The sequence below is a fragment of the Pristiophorus japonicus genome, chromosome 1 (genome assembly GCF_044704955.1).
Source record: "Pristiophorus japonicus isolate sPriJap1 chromosome 1, sPriJap1.hap1, whole genome shotgun sequence".
Taxonomy (NCBI): Eukaryota; Metazoa; Chordata; class Chondrichthyes; family Pristiophoridae; genus Pristiophorus; species Pristiophorus japonicus.
Window position 1 is genome coordinate 59,641,328 of NC_091977.1, and position 18,536 is coordinate 59,659,863.

General features: G+C 44.9%; 1 protein-coding gene and 1 long non-coding RNA gene across 3 annotated transcripts in view; one reads left to right on the top strand and one right to left on the bottom strand.

Annotated features, from left to right (window-relative positions):
- The window catches only part of tet2 (tet methylcytosine dioxygenase 2), a 180,609-nt gene extending 173,024 nt beyond the window's left edge, over positions 1-7,585 (bottom strand). The window contains exons 1-2 of one of the 2 annotated variants that reach the window (XM_070880072.1): positions 7,256-7,585; positions 6,885-6,938 (exon numbers count right to left, since the gene is read on the bottom strand). The gene's annotated coding sequence lies outside the window, so the exon portion shown is untranslated. The remainder of the gene's footprint in view (positions 1-6,884; positions 6,939-7,255) is intronic. The other variant, XM_070880077.1, reaches the window with a different exon arrangement.
- Positions 7,586-8,576: 991 nt separating this feature from the next.
- Positions 8,577-16,737, top strand: LOC139280070 (uncharacterized). The gene is made up of 3 exons (XR_011596618.1): positions 8,577-8,648; positions 16,083-16,239; positions 16,523-16,737. It is a non-coding gene; the product is annotated as an uncharacterized lncRNA (long non-coding RNA).
- The last annotated feature ends 1,799 nt before the right edge of the window (positions 16,738-18,536 follow it).

Below are 18,536 nucleotides of genomic sequence, written 5' to 3' on the forward strand. Positions count from 1 at the left end.
TTGACCATATAATCCCCAGTTCAGTACTGAGGAAATGCTGCATTGTCGGAGGTGTCGTCTTTCAGGTAAGACGTTGAACCGGTCTGCCCTTTCAGGTAGATGGAAAAGATCCCAGGGCACTATTTTGAAGAAGAGCAGGGGAGTTGTCCTGACTAACCAACATTGCGAAAAACAGCTTATCTGGTCATTATCACATTGCTGTTCGTAAGGTTGTGCTTTGCATAAATTGGCTGCTGTGTTTCCTACATTACAACATTGACTTCACTACTAAAGTACTTCATTGGCTGTGAAGCACTTTGGGACATCATGAAAGGTGCTATCTAAATGCAAGTTCTTTCTTTCGATGATATGAAAATCGAGTGGATTTGTAAAGAGTGGACAATTCACTTCACCAGGTTACCGGGTGATGATGTTGAAAATTGCCCACTATATCAAAATTGTCCTGATACTCATTCCATGCTAAAGAAGCCAGCATGGCTCAGTCGGTCGTACCCTTGCCTCCCTGTCAAGCCGCAGCCCCGAACCTAAGCCCATAATCTCGGCTGACGCTTTAGCGCAGCACTGAGCAAGTGCTGCACTGTCGGAATTGCTGCATTTAGATTGGAACGTTAAACCAAGGCCCTGTCTGCCCTCTCACAAGATCCCATGGCACTATTTGAAAAAGAGCAGGGGAGTTGTTCTCGGTGTGCTGGGCCAACATTGATGTCTCAACCTACAACATCGGAAAACAAGTGAATTACCCTCCCTTTCACTTGCCCTCTTCGGAGCCTTGCTGTGCACATTTAGCTGCTCCATTTGCCTACATAATAACATAATAACTGGACTTCAAAAGTAATTCACTGTAGGTGTATTGTTTTGGGATCATCCTGAGAGACTGGATGTGGTGCTATATAAATGCAACCTCCTTTTTTTATTGTATCAGTCCTCTCACAAAGTGGCAGCATCAAAGTGGAAATGCTCTAACTGATTTGTGAAAATCGGCAATGGAGGGTCAAGCACTGAGCCGTCTTACTGTGTACACTAAATCCCATCCTACTTTAAGGAAAAATCATTCTCGGAATGTAGGCAAGGCCAGCATTTATTGCCCCTCCCAAGTTGCCCTGTGAAGGTGCTGGTAGGCCGCCTTTTTGAACAGCTGAGCAATTTGAGTGGCTTAATAGGCCATTTCCGAGGGCAGTTAAGGGTCCACCCTGTTGGTGTGGGACTGAGGTCACGTTATCGGCCAGACCAGGTAAAGATGGCAGGTTTTCTTCCCTAAAAAACGTCAATGAATTTCACTTGTTTCAAAAAAACAACAGCGTGCATTTATATAGCGCCTTTAACATTAAGAAAATGCCCACGGGCACTTCACAGGAGTGTTATCAGGCAAAATTTCACACCGAGCCACATAAGGACTGGTGACCAAAAGCTTGGTCAAAGAGCTGGTTTAAGAAGCATCTTAAAGGAGGAAAGAGAGATAGAGAGGCGTCGAAGTTTAGGGAGGGAAGTCCAGAGCTTGGGGCCTAGGCGGCTGAAGACAATCAGAGCAAACACTAGCTCCTGCTCAAATTTAATCTGTACCAAAAACTCATTTCCCAGACCGCAGTCGCTAGGCACCATCCATTGGTTTGGACTCAGGGTGTACCCTGAAGGATTACATAGGATATAAGCCACAGAAACAGGCCATTCGGCCCAACCAGTCCATGCCAGATGTCTGTGTGTGAGATAAGGGACGCTTGGCTCTCCCCCACTGCCCAGTGCTGTGGGAGCTTTAGTACAATTGCACGCTGTACATATAGCTGCTGTTAGACAGCGGCCTGAGAATTCTGTTGTCAAAACAAACCCCGGGCACTCGTCATTTCCTCATTCTTTCGACAGAGTTGACAATAGGTAACCTTACTATCCCTGGGCTGCAACAAAGCAGCAAAAAAGTGTCTCTTCACTGTCATCTGGGTCAAGCATTCCAAAATGATGTACCGTAACTTATATGGGAAGCTATTTGTTTAGCTGATAGTGATCAACTGACCATAATAGGCCATCCGGCATCAGAAACAAAAACAAATGTCAAAGCTGCAAGGTTTTCTCAAACTTGCTGCTGCAATTCCTACATGTGAATCCTTTCACTATTTCATTCACATTTAATTGACTTTACTGCGGATAGCTAGTCCAATATTCATCATTATTGTGTGGGGCAGATGGCGTGTGGTATTCATTTTGTTTTTAAGGCCCTTGCCTTGATATTATTTAGGTAAAAATAACAAGGAATCTTGAATATAAAGATATGAGCAAATATTTTAAAATATGCAGTGCCAGATATTGTCCCATTACAAACTACAGGGGCTAAATTGGATAGCCCCCAAAAATGGACGCTGGGATTGTGGTGCGCAAATAACCCACGCCCACTGATTACAATGCAGGCAGCAGGCCAACTTCATGCTGCCTGCTCATTATAATGATTTCAGCGTCCAGCCAGCGCTAACTGGGGTCACAGTCACAGAATAAGGGGTTGGCCATTTAAGACTGAGATGAGGACAAATTTCTTCACTCAGAGGGTGGTGAATCTTTGGAATTCTCTACCCCAGTGGGCTGTGGAGGCTCAGTCGTTGAGTATATTCAAGACAGAGATCGATAGATTTTTGAATATTAAGGGAATCAAGGGATATGGGGATCGTGCAGGAAAGTGGAGTTGAGGTACAAGATCAGCCATGATCTTATTGAATGGTGGAGCAGGCTCGAGGGGCCAAAAGGCTCAGGATAACAGCATTCATCTTCCCACAGTTGCCACTCTGTCAGTGTCCTTGTTGTTGCCTGTCAGCCAACCAGCCTACACTGCTACCACCCATGCCGAGGTGGTGCAGTGCGCATCCTCTAGGCCCAGAGCTGCTCGAGATTGTCCTGCAAGGCGATCTGCAATGTCCTCCACTGAAAGTCAGCAGCCTTCCACCAGCCATGCTGCAGTGACTGGGGTAGCACTGCATAGGAGCACTAGGGCAGGCAAAGGCACATGAATGACAGGCACTAAGGAAATGCACACCGATGATTAGTTTACGTTTGTATGCAATATGGCAGGTAAGGTGTGGGACTGGTGGTGAATGGGGAATTGGGGTTGCGGTTACTGGTATCACACTTGAATTCCTTCTTCATCATCATTCCAGACTAAAAGGGGCTGTCTAGGTTGCCTCCTCCCTTCCTCGTCCTCTTCTTCCTCCTTATGCCCCTGCTCCTCGGCTGCTCGCCGTATAGCTGATGGCACGGGCTGTCCCCTGATGATGGCGAGATTGTGCAGCATGTAGCAGACCACCATGAATCTTGACACCCGCTCTGCTGAGCACTGCAGGACTCCTCCAAAGCAGTCCAGGCAGCGAAAGCATTGTTTCAGCGGTCTGTTCTATCACATTTCGTGTGGCAGCATGGCTCTCATTGTATGTATGCTGCACACGTGTGCATGGGTTGCACACTGGAGTTATCAGCCATGTCATCAACAGATAGCCCTTGTTGCCCGGTAGCCCGGTGGCTCAAATGCAAATGGCACAACGGACTGCCTAGAATGTAGGCATCATGACTGCTGCCAGGATACCGGGTGTTGACCCGCATGATTCACTGTCTATGGTCGCACACCAGCTGGACCTTGAGGGAGTGGAATCCCTTTCGGTTCCAGTACATGGCAGAATTGATATGCAGCAGCCGCAAAGCCTTGTGCGTGCAGTCAGTGGCACCCTGTACCATGGGGAAGCCTGCAAACCTTGCGAAGCCATGTGTTCGCTCCGCCTGCTGCTCTCTGGCAAAAGTCAATGACGTGGTCAGCTCTCTTTGAATGGAGAGCCTTAGTGACCTCCTTTACGCAACAGTGCGCAGCAAACTGCGAGATGTTGCAAATATCTCCAGCACAAGCCTAGAAGGATCCAGACGCGTAAAAGTTCATTGCCACGGTCACCGTCACAACCACTGGCAATGTGGTCCTCACCCTGCTCTGAGGTTGCATTGTGGCTGCAACAGTTAGCAGATTTCAGTGAGGACATTCTTATTGAAGCACAGATGTCTCACTGAGGTTCAGGTAGGGGAATTGTTCCTAGCTGAGGTTCAGGTAGGGGAATTGTTCCTCGCTGAGGTTCAGGTAGGGGAATTATTCCTCGCTGAGGTTCAGGTAGGGGAATTGATCGCTGAACACCCTGGGCGGATATGGCCTCCTGCTGAGAGCCCTAATCCTCCTCCCTTTCTACCATCTTGTCCTGCGCTGCATGGCCTCTGCTCATTCTCCCAGTCATAGTGTATTCCAAGGGAAAGGCCTACTACTGCACCCATGTTTGGGAGCAACTGGTTTGTGCAGAAGCCTTGAAGTCATGAAAAGGTCCTTCAGCACTTGTCAAACCGCTCCCTGTAGAGTTTTGCAACTTGAAATAACTATGGAAAGCACCAAGCACTTGTAGAATCGTACCAATAGCCAGAAGGAACCAAGCAGCAACTAACCTTTAAGTAGTTGATGATCTCATTAAATAGTGCTGGTGTGGGGTCCTTCCTGCTGTTTAATGCATGTTCAGCCATGTGAGGTTAAGAGAGAACTGTAGCATTGACCTCCAAAATGGCACCGCTGGTGTTAAAGCAATGTCTCACACTGATTGACGTCATGATCTGCCTGTTCTGCATAATTCCGGTAGACATTATCTGCACGTGCTAACACCCTTACCAATATGGCGCCCAATGCGAATCACACCAAATGTGTGCATGCGCGCTTTGGACACCATTTTGGTACCCAAACAGCACCCATAGCTCCCAAACAATGACCGCTACCAATCCCAATTTCACACCCTACATACCATTTTCATTTTTTACAAATTTTCCTGTCACAGTTAGACCTCACACTCTTCCAGATGCGTATTTATAGTAACTGTTGCTCACTCTTTCTTATTTATCTCCCTAGGGACCTATACTACTGTGCAAATATCCCCCTCAGTGCAGTACTGAGGGAGGCGCTGTCTTTCAGATGAGCCGTTAAACCACAGCCCCGTCTGTCCTCTCAGGTGGATGTAAAAGATACCATGGCATTATTTCGAAGAAGAGCAGGAGAGTTCTGGCCAATATTTATCCCTCAACCAACATCACTAAAACAGATCATCTCATTTATCTCATTGCTGTTTGTGGAACCTTGCTGCATTCAAATTGGCTGTTTCATTTGCCTACAAAACAACTTCAAAAGTACTTCATTGATTGTGAATTGTCCTCAGGATATAAAAGTCGCTATACGAATGCACATTTTTTCTTTCTAAAGAAAAATTCTGAATCTTTAAAATAGTAGCATCTTTGACTCAGTGAGCATGCTCCATTGTCATGGGCATACATTATTTTCTGATAACTATATGTGATTATCATAATTATAATTGCCCAAAGCAGCACAAAGGAATTGGATGACTGCTATGCATTTATCATATTACACAGCACTGCATATATTGTGTTATCATACTGACATGTGACATTCAAAAAACAGTTTCCGACTTGCTCCACATATTTGAAGAAGTTTCAAAGTTGTGTGATTACCACCCCCCCTCCCCCCGCCCCTACTCCCTCCCCAAGTTGCCTCTATTACGAGGTGCTGCTTAGTGTTTGTTAAACAATCTATTCCTCTGCAGAACAGATACGATATAATTGCTTGAATCCAATTTAAGTTAGTTAACATAAGAACTGTTATGTAGCAACTGAAAGTGAGCTTAATAAAATCTTCTCATATCGTTCCTATATTGTTTTTTTCTGCGCAAATTGTGCTGGGTTAGGGTTACTTTCCTCTCAGTTGTGCCAATAGTCTCAGCTAACATTCTCCTCATGTTTATTCAGCACACCTGAATCATTAGCTTCATCCTGCCTGCATTCTTCCATCAAAACACTACTGTTTATTGGCAAAATTTACACTACTGAACCATTCTAAACTTGAAGTGAAAGTAGAAGCAGGAGAATACACAATCTAGATACACAGATAACCAGGCTGTTTTATTCATGACCTACAAAAATTCAAGGAGGCAATTAAAATGCTAATCCTAACGGCTATTTAGTCTTCTCAATAAGCTAAAAACAACTGATAGTGACTTGTTTATACAGGTAGTGGAGGAATTCTATAGCACTGCATAACAAAAACCTCTCATTCACTAAAATGGGCTCCTTTTTTGTTCCTCTCCATGTTTTCTGTTTTGAGATTGCTGAAAACCCCTTTTTGGAAACAAAATCTTTCTGCTTAAAAGAGCTGGCCCATTTAGTACCGATTCTCGATCCAATAAAGACGTCGCAGGAAGCTGGCTGTCTGGGCTGCACTGAGTAGGCGATGGGATCTTAAAACCCCACCAAAACAGGGCAGAGGGACGATCAGAAAGCTTTAACAAGCCATCAATACTAGACCGCAGCAAGGAAATACCAGCATGTGAACAGTAAAGTAAGCAGCTATGCCATGGCTGCGTGTAGACCTCATCGGTCCGCAGCACATTATTGGAAACATGGGGGCTTGCTAGAAACTGAGACTGCTGAGAGAAAGGAGAGCTGGTTGCAAATACCCCTCTCCCCTAATGGTGCAGCAGGATTATATTTCATTTCCTTCGCTGCCCCTGACCTTGCAGTCCTTGGGATCCGCGAACCTTTCTTAACTGCTCCTGTCTTTGTGTCTGCTTGTCAGTCACCAAACAAGCGAATGGAAGCTGACGCACAGAAAAGCCAAAGATCTCCAAAAAAAAAATCAATACATAACTGTACAGCTGCTTCTCAGTGTCATTTCAATTCCTTCATTTATTTATTTAAACTTTACTTTCCTAGCACGTTAGAAGATTGGTTTCACTGCAAACATTACAAATGACAAATTAAAAAATATATATATTAAAGGACACCATAAAAACTCATGCACACACATCAGGGAGGTGAAAACACAGTACCTGTTCCACGGTACCACTATCCCTTTACTGTGCTCTCACAAAAACACTTCAAACCTAAAAGAGGAAAAAACTACATAAGGATAAAACTCATCATGTAAATTCTCCTTAGCTTAAAATTCAAAAACATCACACAATGAATGCAGACTGCAGCATTATAAACCTGGCTGCATACTTCAAAGGTAACAGAAGGCAAATACTGCACTGGTATTTTTTTTTCTTTATCAAACTAATATTGTCAGCCATGTTGGAGAAGCTTTGGCTAATTTTCTGCAAACCCCCACCTTTTCCCCTCTTTCATGAGATTGTGCAAAATAAATTTTCACTCATTCCTACTTCAAAGAAAACAGCAAATAAGAAGCATAAGATCTTACTGGTGCATAAGAATCACTCCAGTCTCTGTATCTCCCTCAACGTCGCAGAAATCCAGCAAAGTACAATCTGTCTCCTTTCAAACAAATCCTAAAGGGCAGCCATCTTGCTTCCTTCTGCTCCTCTACGAAAGCAGACTAGCCTTCGCATCAATATTCATATGACAGTCTGACATCTATTATCATCACCAACGAAACCCCAATGTTGCTCTTCCCCAGCTCAAAGTGTGGACGTGACTAGCATGTGCTCCGTCCAGTGAGGACTCTGTCAGGAAGATCAGTTTGCTTGTTTGGGTAGTTGTAAATCATTTCCCTACTAGGTCCTTAAACACAAAGGACCTATGATTTCTAACTGCACAATAGTGAACATTAGCGAGGTTGGATTGAAACTCTGGACTGGAGCACACTGGACAAGGACTGCCACTTGTAACTGAATTCCCTGTGATCGGTCAGTCACCCACCCACCAATCTCTCAGACAGATAAAGAAAGTCACTTAGGATCCTGACTCCAATATTTTTTATCCAGTTTTAAAGTTGCAGAGCAAATTTCTGAGAAGTTCCTGTTTCTTTCCCAGTAATGTTTTCACCGCTTCCTTTCTTACATCACATTCAACGCTTCTAAAACTCCCTCTTTAACTTCCATAGGGACTATTGTTTGAACTCACTGGCTGCAGGCATGTGTCAGTGGTGTGGTAAAACTACATTCAGTCCTAAAGCACACTGAGAGTCAGCAAGTTTTTCCACTCCTGTCAAGACCCACCTCCCCTCAACGCCCCCCCCCTCCTCCCCACGCACACTGGTACAACCCACGTGGATCCGCCGATTAAATCGAACAAACACACACATTCCCCGCAGCACCAGGTACTGAATTTCTGCCAACAGCATTCCTCCCACTTTGCAGCTTCAAGAAAAATGCTTCAATTTCTCTGAAAGCAGTGTTTGTGCTTTTTTTTAAACAGTCAGTGGGTGTGTTTTTCCTGTTTGAGTGTACACTCCTTTTGTAAGTACATTATTGCCAAGCCTTGCGCTCATTCCTGCCTTTTAACTCTGGCTCGAACAGAACAGGTGGTTTGTATCGGGCTATAATCTGCTCAGCCTTACCCCAGCTTTAAACCATGCCGGGCCCCCTTCTTGCTACTTATCCTTCCAAACTAATGTGACATTTGTTGACTCTGAATAGCGTGCACTACCCCCACCAGCCAACTGCAGAGAGGGAGTGCTTCAAGCAAAATGGAGATTGTGTCAATGTAGAGTGGGGGATGGGAAATGTTTCCTAACTTACTGAAACTCCCTTCTGTTTTTCTCTGACTTTTACATAGTTGAGCTGATCTATAAGGCAAGGCACGAGGCACATTATTCTGAATCAGTTTAAGAAGACACTCCAGTTAAAAAACAGGTACGTCTCCCTTATAAAACACCCTTTATCCTTGTAAGATTTTGTTCACAAAGGGAGCCAGTGACAATGCAGCCTCACTACCCAGTACAGTCCATTGAAAGACAAGTTCCAAAACAAACATGTAACAAAACTTCAATTAATATTGGAAGGAGTATCAGCAATTTTCTTTCGCTTGAACATTTCAGACATTGAAGAAAGATAAAAATCAGTCATTTTAAAAGGATGACATTTAATAACAAACAGCCCCTAAATGGGAAACTATACATATCCATCTTAGATTATATCCAGGCACAATTTTAGATATATATGTAAGCAGTTTAATTGCTAGATTTTAATCTTTTAACATTGAGAGACAATGGCCAGTTTCATGTCCCCCCCAGCAACCTAATAGACAAAAACTCAGAACAGATTCAGAAGTCTGAAAAGCTGCTTTGCTAATTAACTTCTGTCCCACACTCCCACCCCACCCCCCAACACCCTGCCGTTTGCTACCTTGCATAGGGCTACTTTGCACAGGGCCAACATCAGCGTCCTCATCCAGGCTAACATCCGCAGCATTGAAGCACTGACCACACTCAATCAGCTCCGCTGGGCAGGCCACATAGCTCGCATGCCAGAGACGAGACTCCCAAAGCAAGTGTTTTATGCGGAGCTCCTTCACGGCAAAAGAGCCAAAGGTTGGCAGCGGAAACGTTACAAGGACACCCTCAAAGCGTCCCTAATAAAGTGCGACATCCCCACTGACACCTGGGAGTCCCTGGCCAAAGACCGCCCGAAGTGGAGAAAGTGCATCCGAGAGGACGCTGAGCACCTCGAGTCTCAACGGCGAGAACGTGAAGAGGTCAAGCGCAGGCAGCGGAAAGAGCGTGCAGCAAACCAGTCCCACCCACCCCTCCCCTCCCTGTGACAGAGTCTGCGGCTCTCGAATTGGACTGTTCAGCCACCAAAGAACCCACTTCAGGAGTGGAAGCAAGTCTTCCTCGACTCCATGATGATGATGAGTTCCTGAATCAGTCAGGTCAATGCAATTCAGGTTCGAGTGATGGGGGCACTATGCGCCTTCACGCAAGTGTTAAACACAAATCCACTTTTAATGATTTAATGGCTGAAAAAAAGCAGGTGCTACATTTTTTCCAGGAGAGGGAGCTGAAATAATGATGGCAGTGGCTACAATTATTTACTTTGCATACACTAATGATTTAGTCACAGCAGGAGGCTTGAGAACTCCATATAATGGCTGTTTGTCCACAATAATCAACAGAGCAGAGCAGCAAACTGCCTTATTCCAACATTACTGACACTCAAACCGTCCCATCAAATAACATGCTGTAAGCATTTTTCTGTGGATTGACATTTTTTCTGAAGAGTAAACTGTGCTTTTTCAGACTTCTTTACTCCAACATCTTATTTTGAAGCATTTTACGGTGGCTAACATAGTTACAGAAGGACAGAGTTACATAGTTACAGCGTGACAGAGTTACAGTGTGAGAGTGACAGAGTTAAAGAGTTACAAGTTGAGAGTGACACAGTTACAGTGACAGAGTTACAGAGTTAAAGCACGACAAAGGTACAGAGTCAGAGCGTGACTGATTAACAGAGTTACAGCGCAACAGTTACAGTGTGAGAATGACAGAGCAAAAGAGTTAGAGCATGACAGAGTTAAAGAGTTACAGAGCTATAGCGTGACAGAGTTACAGAGTGAGAGAGTTACAGAGTTACAGCCTGACATAGTGACAGAGTTACAGTATGGCAGAGTTACATCATGACAGAGTTACAGAGCTACAGCATGACAGAGTTACAGTGACAGAGTTACAGAGTGACAGAGTTACAGAGTTACAGAGAGACTGCGTGACAGAGTTACAGCGTTACAAAATTACACAGACGGTGTTACAGAATGACAGATTTACAGAGTTACAGCATGACAGAGCTACAGTGTGAGAGAGTTAGAGTTACAGCCTAACAGTGACAAAGTTAAAGAGTGACAGAGTTACAGTGATAGAGTTACAGAGTGACAGTGTGACAGAGTTGCAGAGTGACAGAGTGACAGCGTTACAGAGTGACAGATTTACAGAGTTACAGCATGACAGAGTTACAGTGTGGCAGAGTTACAGAGTAACAGATTTACAGAGTTAAAGCGTGACAGAGTTACAGAGTGAGAGAGTTACAGAGTTACAGCCTGATAGTGACAGAGTTACAGTATGACAGAGTTACAGCGTGACAGAGTTACAGAGCTACAGCATGACAGAGTTACAGTGACAGTTACAGAGTGACAGCGTGATAGAGTTACAGAGTGACAGAGTTACAGAGAGACTGCATGATAGAGTTACAGCATTACAAAGTTAAAGAGTTACAGATTTACAGAGTTACAGCATGACAGAGTTATAGCGTGACAGAGTTACAGACTTACAGATTTACAGTGTGACAGATTTACAGAGTTACAGAGTGGCAGATTTACAGAGATATAGCATGACAGAGTTACAGCGTGACAGAGTTACAGATTTACAGCATGACTGAGTTGAAGAGTGACAGAGTTATAGAGTGACAGTTATAGAGTTACAGAGTGACAAATAGACAAAGTTACAGAGTGACAGTTACAGCTTGACAGATAGACAGGGTGACAGAGTTACAGTGTGAAGAGTGACAGTATAACAGATTTACAGAGTTACAGTGTGACAGAGTGACAGTGTGACAGAGTTACAGAATTACAATGTGACAGAGTTACACAGTGACACAGTTACAGAATTACAAAGTGACAGAGTTACAGAGTGACACAGTTACAGAATTACAAAGTGACAGAGTTACAGTGTGACACAGTTACAGATTGACAGAGTTACAGTGTGATAGAGTGACAGCATGACAGATTTACAGAGTAACAGATTTACATCGCAACAGCATGACAGAGTTACAGTGTTACAGCGTGACAGAGTCACAGTTAAAGCATGAGAGTGACAGAGTTACTGCCTGACAGAGTTACAGAGTTACAGTGCAACAGAGTTACAGAGTTACAGTGACAGAGTTACAGAGTTAAAGCATGACAAAGGTACAGAGTTAGAGCGTGACTGAGTAACATAGTTACAGCGCGACAGTTACAGTGTGAGAGTCAGAGTTACAGTGCGACAGTTACAGTGTGAGAGTGACAGAGTTACAGTGTGACACAGTTATAGTGTGAGAGAGACAGAGTTACAGTGTGAGAGTGACAGAGTTACAGTGCGACAGAGTTACAGTGTGAGAGTGACAGAGTTACAGTGCAACACAATTACAGTGTGAGAGTGACAGATTTACAGTGCAATACAGTTACAGTGTGAGTGACAGAGTTACAGTGCAACACAGTTACAGTGTGAGAGTGACAGAGTAAAAGAGTTAGAGTGTGACAGAGTTAAAGAGTTACAGAGATATAGCGTGACAGAGTTACAGAGTGAGAGAGTTACAGAGTTACAGCCTGACAGAGTGACAGAGTTACAGTATGACAGAGTTACAGAGCTACAGCGTGACAGAGTTACAGAGTGACAGAGTTACAGAGTGGCAGAGTTACAGAGTGACAGAGTTACAGAGAGACTGTGTGACAGAGTTACAGCATTACAGAGTTACAGAGTGACGGAGTTACAGAGTGACAGATTTACAGAGTTACAGCATGACAGAGTTACGGCGTGACAGAGTTATAGAGTAACAGAGTGGCAAATTTACAGTCAAGTTACAGAGTGAGAGGGTTACAGAGTTACAGCCTGGCAGTGACAGAATTACAGTGTGACAGTTACAGCGTGACAGAGTTACAGAGTGACAGAGTTACAGAGTGACAGTGACAGCATGACAGAGTTACAGAATGGCAGAGTTACAGAGAGACTGCGTGACAGAGTTACAGTGTTACAAAGTTACAGAGTGACAGAGTGATGGAGTTACAGAGTGACAGAGTGACAGAGTTACAGAGTGACAGATTTACAGAGTTACAGCATGACAGAGTTACAGTGTGACAGAGTTACAGAGTAACAGATTTACAGAGTTAAAGTGTGACAGAGTTACAGAGTGAGAGAGTTACAGAGTTACAGCCTGATAGTGACAAAGTTACAGTGTGACAGTGACAGCATGACAGAGTTACAGAATGGCAGAGTTACAGAGAGACTGTGTGACAGAGTTACAGTGTTACTAAGTTACAGGGTGACAGAGTGATGGAGCTACAGAATGACAGATTTAAAGAGTTACAGCATGACAGAGTTGCAGCATGACAGAGTTACAGAGTAACAGAGTGACAGTGCAACAGAGTTACAGCGTGACAGAGTTACAGAGTGAGAGAGTTACAGAGTTATAGCCTGACAGCGACAGAGTTACAGTGTGACAGTTACAGCGTGACAGAGTTATAGAGCTACAGCGTGACAGAGTTACAGAGTGACAGAGTTACAGAGTAACAGAGTGGCAAATTTACAGTCAAGTTACAGAGTGAGAGGGTTACAGAGTTACAGCCTGGCAGTGACAGAATTACAGTGTGACAGTTACAGCGTAACAGAGTTACAGAGTGACAGAGTTACAGAGTGACAGTGACAGCATGACAGAGTTACAGAATGGCAGAGTTACAGAGAGACTGCGTGACAGAGTTACAGTGTTACAAAGTTACAGAGTGACAGAGTGATGGAGTTACAGAGTGACAGAGTTACAGAGTGACAGATTTACAGAGTTACAGCATGACAGAGTTACAGTGTGACAGAGTTACAGAGTAACAGATTTACAGAGTTAAAGCGTGACAGAGTTACAGAGTGAGAGAGTTACAGAGTTACAGCCTGATAGTGACAGAGTTACAGTGTAACAGTAACAGCATGACAGAGTTACAGAATGGCAGAGTTACAGAGAGACTGCGTGACAGAGTTACAGTGTTACAAAGTTACAGAGTGACAGAGTGATGGAGCTACAGAATGACAGATTTAAAGAGTTACAGCATGACAGAGTTGCAGCGTGACAGAGTTACAGAGTAACAGAGTGACAGTGCAACAGAGTTACAGCGTGACAGAGTTACAGAGTGAGAGAGTTACAGAGTTATAGCCTGACAGCGACAGAGTTACAGTGTGACAGTTACAGTGTGACAGAGTTATAGAGCTACAGCGTGACAGAGTTACAGAGTGACAGAGTTACAGAGAGAATGCGTGATAGAGTTGCCCCATTACAAAGTTAAAGAGTGACAGAGTGATGGAGTTACAGAGTGACAGAGTTACATAGTTTCAGAGTTACAGATTTACAGAATGGCAGAGTTACAGAGTGACAGAGTGACAGAGTTGCAGAGTTACAGAGTTACAGAGTGACAGATTTACAGAGTTACAGCATTACAGAGTTACAGCATGACAGAGTTACAGATTTACAGCGTGACTGAGTTACAGAGTTTCAGAGCGACAGAGTTACAGAGTCAAGAGTGACAGTATAACAGATTTACAGAGTGACAGAATGACCGAGTGACAGAGTGATGGAGTTACAGCGTGACAGAGTGACAGTGTAACAGTTACAGAGTGACAGTGTGACAGAGTTAGAGTTACAGCATGAGTGACAGAGTTACAGAGTTACAGAGTTACAGTGCGACACAGTTACAGAGTTACAAAGTGACAGAGTTACAGTGTGATAGAGTGACAGCATGACAGATTTACAGAGTTACAGCATGACAGAGTCACAGAGTTAAAGCATGAGAGTGACAGAGTTACTGCCTGACAGAGTGATAGAGTTATAGTGCAACAGAGTTAAGAGTTACAGTGTGACAGAGTTACAGAGTTAGAGTGACAGGGTGACAGAGTTAAAGCATGAGAGTGACAGAGTTACAGTGCGACAGAGTTACAGCTTTACAGAATTACAGCACGACAGAGTTGAAGAGTTGCATGATGACAGAATAATCAAATTACAGCATGACAAACTGACAGCGTAACAGAGTTACAGTGCGACAGGGTGACAGAGTTAGAGTGACAGTGTGACAGACTTCCAGAGTTAGAGTTAAAGCGTGACAGATTTACAAAGTTACATAATGACAGTGTTGTGGAGGTACAGCATGACAGAGCGACAGATTAGCAACATGACAGAGTTACAGAGTTACAGTAGGACAGAGCTAGAGTTAAAGAGTTAAAGTGCGACAGACTTACAGAGTTATAGTATGACAGAGTGACAGTATAATAGAGTTACAGGGTTACAGAACTAGGGAGTTGAAGTGTAACAGCATGACAGAGTGACAGTATGACAAATGTACAGAGTTACAGATTTACAGCAAGAGATTTACAGATTCGTAGAGTAATGGAGTGACAGAGTTAGAGAGTTACAGAGTTACAGATTTACAGAATGAGAAAATTACAGAGTTACAGAATTACAGAGTTACAGAGTGACGAAGTTACAGAGTTTCAGAGAGACAGAGTTACAGCATGACAGAGTTACAGATTTACAGAGTTACAGGGCTAGATTTTACACTTTGTGCATATTGCCCAAAAATGGGCGATATTTCCCGCATGAGCGGTAAAAATGGATTTTCAGATCACCGGCTTCTCGCCCATTCTCAAAGCATCTAGTCTCTATTTTTGAAATTGAGCGTTACCGTGAGCGATATGAAATGAGCGGTAGTGTTATATCTCGCTGACCTTCTGCCGTAAAGTGTCGCCGTCCTTAGCAACGGCATGGCAACGCTCGATTCCCGTGATTCAGGAAGTGAAGAATCATCATGACATACGCAGAAGAGGAGACAGAGAGAGAGGGAGCTGAAAGGGACTGAAGGCATGTGTAGGTGTGGTGTGGCTGCTTTAGGAGGAAGGATGGAGAGTTTAGAGCTTTAGAGCAAATAGTGAAACAAACATTAGCTGTTACCAACCACATATTTGCCCGAATTTGGCCTATAATGGAGGGAGAGGAGGAGCCATCACAGCACGCTGTGGAGTCTGAAGCTGGTGAGAGCAGTGAGGTTGGAGAGGATCACATTGGAGGGTGCAAAAGAGCGAGAAGGTTCTCGGATGAGGCAAATGCCTCCCTCCTGCAGGAGGCCGAGTTACGCTGGGGTGATTTGACACAGGGAGTGCGTGGGAAGACCACCTCAAAGCCCTACCAGAAGATATAGAACGAGATAGCAGAGGTGGTCTCGTCAGTGACCAATGAGGTGCGTGAGGGCAACCAATGCCGCAAACGATGGAACGACCTTGTGGGATCTGCAGAAGTAAGTATTACATTGATTTACATGTACTTATGTATTTATATAATTTGATTTGTAACAGTCCTGAGTGACAATCAGCAGATGTGAGGTCTTTCACTTTTACCGGGAATGTTTTATTCAAAGCCTGCAGTCACGGTGCACGTCTTTAGGTAAAGAATGATAATTATCATAATAACCATGATTACATCTGTCGGTTATGTGTTGTATCAGTCTCTGTGACAGTACCTAGCAATGATATCACGCAATGATCTCATGCCATGTCGTCCTGTCACCTTTTACAGAAGAAGCTATCGACGATGAGGTCCGTGCAGAGGTGAACGGGTGGGGGGCCACCAGTCCCCAGCAACATCACTGAGATGGAAGAGCAGGTGCTAGCACTCATGGGGAAGCACACCCAGACAGCCACGGAAGCATCTGCAGACCCTGAAATGATGCCACGTGAGTAAAGTTTACATCATTACGTGATGTAAAGTCAATAGATGCCACACCCACTCATATCCGAACAATCATATATGTTAGATGATTTCTAAAATTGTCCGAGAAATAATGCTGGCCTAATGAAAATCATTGGAATGCAAATGTGTTGATGGTCATGAAATGTGATGTCTGTGATTATTTTGAGAGCGGTGGTGCTTTTGTGCATATGCTGTGTGTAGCGCTGGACTCACCTTGTGACCCTAGCACTCCCTTCTCCTCTAATAACCTCATTTGTGTTTTGCAGCTCAGCCAGCAGCGCTGCCCCAGGCAAGACCACAGAGGCCAGAAGGTGGGGGCGCAGGGCCGGACTCTCCAGACGATCCTACATCTGGTGCTGAGGAGCTCCGATTCTCGCCCGTCAATCCACTGGGTCTGTTCTCTACAGATGAGAGCACGGACTTCGAGGAACCTGCATCGCCACGCTCCAGAAGCCATTTCACCCCAAGGCCATCTAGTGGTCCTCTGGTCATTTCCGCCTCCATTCTGGAGGTACCAGCCCCAAGCACCTCACCACAGGGCACCCCATTTGTCCCCAGGATGGCGCAGACCCCGCAGAGGCCTCATGGACGGGGCAGGTCTGGTCCACGAGCGCCACATAGAAACATAGAAACATAGAAAATAGGTGCAGGAGTAGGCCATTCGGCCCTTCTAGCCTGCACCGCCATTCAATGAGTTCATGGCTGAACATTCAACTTCAGTACCCCATTCCCGCTTTCTCGCCATACCCCTTGATCCCCCTAGCAGTAAGGACCTCATCTAACTCCTTTTTGAATATATTTAGTGAATTGGCCTCAACAACTTTCTGTGGTAGAGAATTCCACAGGTTCACCACTCTCTGGGTGAAGAAGTTCCTCCGCATCTCGGTCCTAAATGGCTTACCCCTTATCCTTAGACTGTGACCCCTGGTTCTGGACTTCCCCAACATTGGGAACATTCTTCCTGCATCTAACCTGTCTAACCCCGTCAGAATTTTATATGTTTCTATGAGGTCCCCTCTCATTCTTCTGAACTCCAGTGAATACAAGCCCAGTTGATGCAGTCTTTCTTGATAGGTCAGTCCCGCCATCCCGGGAATCAGTCTGGTGAACCTTCGCTGCACTCCCTCAATAGCAAGAATGTCCTTCCTCAGGTTAGGAGACCAAAACTGTACACAATACTCCAGGTGTGGCCTCACCAATGCCCTGTACAACTGTAGCAACACCTCCCTGCCCCTGTACTCAAATCCCCTTGCTATGAAGGCCAACATGCCATTTGCTTTCTTAACCGCCTGCTGCACCTGCATGCCAACCTTCAATGACTGATGTACCATGACACCCAGGTCTCTTTGCACCTCCCCTTTTCCTAATCTGTCACCATTCAGATAATAGTCTGTCTCTCTCACATGAGAGTGGAGCGATGGTACAGTTGTCCAGGAGGCCTATAGACATTGGTGACCAGCTCATCAAAACATTGGGAGGCATATCCCGACAGCTGGCCACCATGACTGAGTACGTTCCATGGATGGCGGAGGCCCTGGATGGGATTGCCAGGAACACTGCTGGCACAGGCCTCCCAGTGGTCCCCGAGCACAGCACTCCACCCCTAGGTTCCGCACCACCACTGCGAACGACAGATGAGAGCAAGGACCAAGATCCTGCTTCTGGATCAGACAATGTTTCTCCCTCAGCAGCCCCCACTCCTGTACCCATGCAACCGATGCATCTGCCTTCATCCTCCCCAATGAGGCACTGCCTGAGGAGCACCTCAGCCAGGTGGCATGGAGCGAGGAGGGGAAGGGGTAGAGGTGGGAAGAAGGGGAGGGGGGAAGGAAAGTGAGGTGCATGTGCGCAGGTGATGGCTGTGTTATATCTCCATCTGGGTGTATGCAATTTGTTGTAATGTAAGGGGGGAGGGAACCATGCTCCTGCTTTGCCTTTGTATTCTGTGTTGCTGGACATGTTGACCATTTGATTGATGTCAATGATGGAAAAAGTGAGGTGTGGGCGGGGGTTGGGTGTTTTTGCCCGTGATAGTTATAATTTCAGACCAATGTTGGTATAAAATTTTTTTTATTGAACATAACCTTGTTGCGCATTGTCTCAGATAGCTGGACCGTTACACACTAGTGATTCCTTAACATGAAAGGATTAAATAAAACTTAACTTCAATCAATGTAAACTCTAACTGGCACCAAGGTGATGGGCATCTTTGATGTCTGAGCTGCACACACACAGCAGTGTGTCAGTGTTGTCACTCACAGCAACGTTCTTTCAGGCAAA